Source organism: Cynocephalus volans, chromosome 3 (assembly GCF_027409185.1).
Source record: "Cynocephalus volans isolate mCynVol1 chromosome 3, mCynVol1.pri, whole genome shotgun sequence".
In the NCBI taxonomy this organism is placed as follows: Eukaryota; Metazoa; Chordata; class Mammalia; order Dermoptera; family Cynocephalidae; genus Cynocephalus; species Cynocephalus volans.
The window spans coordinates 129419514-129425851 of NC_084462.1; the positions used below are offsets into that span (position 1 = coordinate 129419514).

The 6338-nt window shown below is 38.3% G+C and overlaps 1 non-coding gene across 1 annotated transcript; it reads right to left on the minus strand.

The window, feature by feature from the left end:
* Positions 1-2154: 2154 nt before the first annotated feature.
* Positions 2155-2289, minus strand: LOC134374393 (small nucleolar RNA SNORA16B/SNORA16A family). Its single transcript, XR_010023242.1, has one exon. It is a non-coding gene; the product is annotated as a small nucleolar RNA SNORA16B/SNORA16A family (small nucleolar RNA).
* Positions 2290-6338: the final 4049 nt, after the last annotated feature.

Here is a 6338-nt window from a genome sequence, read left to right on the forward strand (position 1 = left end):
TGTAGAAACTTTGGTCTGGGCCTGAGTTTTTTCAGCAACTTGCACCCGCTGCAGTTCTATATTCCTGACCAGTCTACACAGAGTGGTCCTGTGCTGATTGGGAGGCAGATCAGTTGTCCATCCTGTGCCCCGATGTTCCCCAGTTAGGCTCATCTCCCCACTGCCTCCACTCCAAACACTTCCCATGGGATGGGCCATGTGTCGGTCCCTTGTGATGACTCACTGTCCTCTGAGTGGCTCCTTTTTTCTTTTTTCTTTTTTTTTTTTACCTATGTTGGTGGGTTTATGCTATAGCAAATGATTTAGTTTGGGCTCATTCTTTCTTTTCTCTCCCTCTCGCTCTTTCTTTTTTTTTTTTTTTTTTTTTAATTTTATTTTGTCGATATACATTGTAGCTGATTATTGCTCCCCATCACCAAAACCTCCCTCCCTTCTCCCTCCCCCCTCCCCCCCAACAATGTCCTTTCTGTTTGCTTGTTGTATCAACTTCAAATAATTGTGGTTGTTATATCTTCTTCCCCCCCCCCCGGTTTGTGTGTGTGTGTGTGTATGTGTGTGTGTGAATTTATATATTAATTTTTAGCTCCCTCCAATAAGTGAGAACATGTGGTATTTCTCTTTCTGTGCCTGACTTGTTTCACTTAATATAATTCTCTCAAGGTCCATCCATGTTGTTGCAAATGGCAGTATTTCATTCGTTTTTATAGCTGAGTAGTATTCCATTGTGTAGATGTACCACATTTTCCGTATCCACTCATCTGATGATGGGCATTTGGGCTGGTTCCAACTCTTCGCTATTGTAAAGAGTGCTGCGATGAACATTGGGGAACAGGTATACCTTCGACTTGATGATTTCCATTCCTCTGGGTATATTCCCAACAGTGGGATGGCTGGGTCGTATGGTGTGGCCCCTCGCTCCTATGTGGGTCCACAGGAACCCTGTTAGTGGTGCTGCTGGCCTGAGAGCCACCAAGGCCCGCCTCTCCCCTGCCGCTTCTCAGCAACTGCATAGGAAAGGCTCAGCAATGACTTTTGCCAGCACTTGCTCTATGCACTCCCAGCTCCAGGCTTGAAGCAGCTGGAATTCAAAATGGTAGGAGCAGTCCGTTCTTTCTCTCATTGTGGCTTCTGCTGGCTTCATGAACTCCGTAGGTCTCTCCTCCTCTTCTTCCCCTGAGCTGTAGTGGCCCCAGCTTGGCTGTAGTTGCTTTTTACTAGTTGTAAATTGGTTGATTTGTGAGAGAGAGACACTGGTGACCGTCTAGTCTGCTATCTTGACCAGAAGCCCATTAGTGGTTTTTCTAAGAGACATGGCCACTTGTGGAAATGGGAAGAATGAAGAGTCATTTGTTGATGAAGGAAAAATTTCCTATATGATGAGATATGTATTTTGGGTGAGAAATTGACATCTTTATTTAAATGAATGGGGTCCTCACCTGGAAATGTCTTTCATACTGAGTGACATAATGCATAATTATCTGTTACAGCTATTGATGTAGTTTGTGTGTAGGTTATGATGTTCATTCAAAGAACATCCCACTTACATGGTTCATATAATACAACATATAAAGGAACTTGGTGTCCAGAGTTTTAAAAGTCATTAATCACAGTGAATTAAGACAGTCAATCAAGCCTTAGACACTGACAAAAGATTGTCCCTGGGGATTTTTACCTTGAAAACCTTTAGAAAATGATGGTTTCTGCTTTCTACTTGACTGCCTCAGTAAGCCAATTCATTTTCTTCAGGAGAAGCTCAAGGTCAACGACGTGCCTATGTTAACTGTAAGTGGTGCTTTTCCTTACTCATTCATGTAAGCAAACTTCCATTGTTATGACTGATGCTCAGAGTGGTACAGTCACGAAGCCAACAGATTGTCTAGGAGGAAATTAGGTAAGCAGAAGACCAATAATATTGCAGACTTCAATTTGTCTTCAAATTAATATATTTAATATTTAATTGAACATTTGTACCTCAAAATGCAATTAACTTTTTTTTTTTTTTAACTATAAATGGTCAGTATTGCTTTATTATGAGAATGCAGAGAAGAATTGGGATAAGACCTATTATATCACTCTGAGAAAAAAAATTTAAAAATATCTAATTGGGTTAATGTGCGTAAATTATACAATTTCTTTTTTCTTTTTTTTTTTTTTAACTGTATTTTTACAAAATGTTGCAGATCAGTTACAGCAAACAGAATGGCAACTGCCAAGGAAAACTGTCACTCTGGTCTCCTTTTTGACAACAGCAGCTATATGGAAGCAGCTGCAGCTTCAGTAAGGGCCACTACAATTTTTGTAATAAATTTCACATGGAATTTCTTAATCAGTTTTTCCCACTTGATTCTCCAGGGCTTTCCACGGTAGCAATTTATTTCAGCACTGAGTCATGGAAGCTGGCAGAGGTCTGGCAGAGGCAAATGTGTCATTAATGAGGGTCTGAGAGACATCTGTGATGAATCTGTACATCAGACCAGCCTGCAGAGCTGATCCGAGGCTGATGAGTGCTTCTGAAATGAGGCAGACTGAGAATGAAGACTCCACTGGAATGAGGCAACTACATCTCCCGTTTCAGAAAATGACCTCATAACCATAGACTTACATGTTGAATTTCTTAAGGCTTAAATCTCCAAACTCTTCCAATACATCATCCCCCATAATTCAAATGAGTTGAAGAATTGAGTCAACTTTCAAGAGAATTTGAGCTCCTTAAATCTACTTTGCCTTGTATATACTGGAATTTAAATAATCCTGAAATTTGTTTTAACCCTTTACTTACTTTTGTAGGGATTTTCTGGCCTCTGATGCAACAGTGGCAAATTCTTCTTTCCCAAAATGTATTATTATTATTTTTTTTGACAAGGAAAAAAGAATGCCTAGGATTTGTGGCAAAAAAATTACTGAAAAAGAAATTTAAAATAGCAATCTTTCTCTGGCAATTTATGTCTGGCCTAGAGCTTATTACTGGAATACACTTTAGAGTGAATGGCAAAGTAATAAAGGGGAAAAACTATTGGAAGTAGGTGACATTAAAAATAGTGGTATTTTGCTTTCATGGTCTGCTTTTCTAAAGAATGATGGCTAAAAGAAAATTATGCAACTTTAACATGAATTTTAAACATTAACCTGAAAAATAAAAGCAAGGCATTGTTATAGCAATACAAAATGATGTGTCTGAAGAATTTGAATTATCTATGAAGTTCTTTTTCAGCCATTAACTTGTATAATCCCCAAGGCATTTCTCTGCCTTTGTCACTATACCTCACCATACCTTAGGCATAAATTCATGCCAATTTCTATTCATGTATCAATGATAAGGATAACAAGTATTGCAAACTACTTGAAATAAATTAAAAAATTTGTGAATAGATAATAAAAGTTGATGCCTAATGAATAATGCAAACTAAAAGGCTAATAGTTTAGTTTTCATGACTTTTTTATTTTCAACTTTGAGATATTAAAATTAATGTACAAAGAAAGAAATAAAAAATGTGATGTTTAGTTATCAGAGGACAGGATCCTTAAGGATAATAATTTATATCAAGAACTCATACAATAATGTGTAAAACTCTATTTTGAAGACTGGAGCAAGATAATTCATCTTATAAATTAGTAATTTATTACAACAGTGCTAATTGTGCTTATGCTGCTATAATTAAGCCATGCCATGATTAAGAGTCTGTCTGCCTTTCCAATTATAAATAAATATTTTAAGCCATTACCTCAGGATTCCATGCTGTTTTCAGGGAAGAATTTTTCTTTATCAACTTCAAATTAAACCTTAAGTTACACGAACCAAAATGTGCTACCTTCTGCAGGTTTCACTGTAGTGATATGTGGAAGTTAAGACAAGCATTCACAGTCTTAATTCCCTTGTGTTAAGCAGAATGAAGAATAAAGCAATAAATATTTAAAATAATAATAAAAGAGAAAGCTTGGGAAGAAATAGCTTTTGCGATTAAAAGAGTTCACTATTAATCTTCGTTGTACTTCATTTTGGGCTAGCCTTCTCTGCTTACTTTTTGAACTTAGCTGTATGTTAGAGATGCAAATATATCCAAACAAGAACTTCTTCACCATGTGCTACACACAATCTCTCCATATAGACCAAATTGAAATATCACAGTTGGCCACTTAATTTCTTTCTTTTCTAGTTGACACCATTTAATTCAACTGAAATTGATTTCCTCTATCCCAAATAACATTATAGGGCATAGTAAATCACCCATTTGACCCCACTAGGTATCAAGAAATATTTGCATGTCCACCACATTCATGATACCCTATTAAGCAATATTTTTCCTTTCAGTGATCATTTGTTGAGCGTAAAGTACCTGCTATGCAGATTGTTAGGTATTGGGAGTAAAATGCATATTTGCTATTCCCTATTTACTTTTGTAAATATTTTGGCAAAACAGAATGGCATAACTTAAGGAAGAAAGGAACTTTTCCTGAGGGTGTAAGTGACCATGAGGACTACTCTGGGAATATGGGGTATGGGCTGAATGAGTTGAGTAAGGCAGGAGGAGTAAGCAGTGTCTAGATGGCAAGAGTCTAATAAACCATGCTCAGGATTTTGGATTTCATCCCATGAATATCACAAACAAAAGATACAAAAATATCCATAGCTTTTTAAATGTGTCAAGGTAACTTTGGAAAAGTAGGATAGTTAAAAAAAAAAAAAAGGACCACAGGATTTAAGAGTGTGGAGACAAGGGTTTTGGACCTGCCTCTGCCTTTACTTAGTTCCTCGTTGAGTGTTAGTAGGCAGATTTCTTAACATTTCATGTGTGAAATGAAAGCACCTGATCACCTAATCTTTAAATTCCTTTGCTCAGTTTGCTAAGTTTTATAATCTGGCACCATACTACCTATTCAGCATTCCCTCTGTACCTCAGTGTGACTTGCCAGGAGACTTGAGATCTAGTTTCAGTTGTAACCAATATTGTACTTTAGTACAAGACGTTTCCTCATCTTTAAAATAAAGGGGTTTGCCTAGAAGTAAGCTGTGTTAGTTTGGGTACCAGGTGAAAGCAGAGCTGGAGATGAGGGCCTGTGCACAGGTGGTTTGTTTTGAGTGGTTATCCCAGAAAGCAGGGGGAAGGGCCTAGGGAGAGTGGGACAGGGAAGGAGAAAAACAACAACAACAAGAACAACAACAATGTAAGGAAACATTACTGAGGTTACTGTTGGGGGCAATGGAGTTTGATTCTGTTGGGATCTCCTGAGAAGCATACAGAACACCTCCAAGAGCGGATTGCCAAAAACAGGGAGGTGGGAACATTTATCCCTCAGCCCTATCCCCTACCAGCCCGTCACTGCCTTTGGGGGTGCTTCCTCCCCTGAGCTTCTAAGTGGTATACATAAGCTGCTGAGCTGAACTTCCTGGGGGCAGAAAGCAGGACATTGCCTGTCTCTGCAGTGAGAAGTCCAAGCCACTCATGGAGACATTGACACACCCACAGCTGAAATCAGAGGAGAGACTGAGAGGAAGTGAGTCTGCATATTAGACACTGCCAATTTTAGAATTCTGTGAAGTGATGACACCTTTGTAGATACTCTTTACGTTTCAATGCCATAGGTAGAGTGGCTTGCTTTCTGTCCAAAGCTGTGGCATAACTTAGTAAATCAGGGGCACACAAGACTTCCAAGTTGTCTCTGAAGAGGGACATTTTAATCAATTATAATAGTATTTTCCCAAAAGCTATGGAAAGGTAGAAGTTAAAATCTCTGTAGGTTATTTAAATTCTTATAATGAATGACTTTAGCAGGAATTTTGGAGAGACTTTGAAATAATGCCTCAGAGTGACCTCTTCTAAAAATGGCAAAATCCCTAGGAAGATTGTTTAGATGTTAAACAAAGAGAGCCAGAACTGGAATATAACTAAGAATTACTTAAGAAGTGGGAACTGCACATTAGATGATTTTTAGGGAAATCTGCAGAATTAGAGAGAGCACAGATGCTGTTCCATCATAAATAGGTGCATCTTGGACAGCTCCAGAACTGAGAGATGACCCAGAGGAAACAATTGCTGGGCAAGAAACCACCACTGAGGAACCTCAGTATTGATATTTCTCCAAGACCTGACACAATACTTTTCTCTCTGCTCTTTCCCGAAGACTCTATTATGGCTGAATGTTCACAATCCCTCGTGAAGATTTTTAATTTCAGGAGACTTCAATTGCTGAAAGGAATGAGGCTATACAAATTTTAATTTCTTGGCCAGGACATGCTAGCTAGAATAGTCTCTTGAAATCTTGCTCGACTGAATACTTTTTCTTGGTATAGAAGGGCTAGTAAAGTACCCCTTGGGAGAGGATATAATACCCAGGACTTA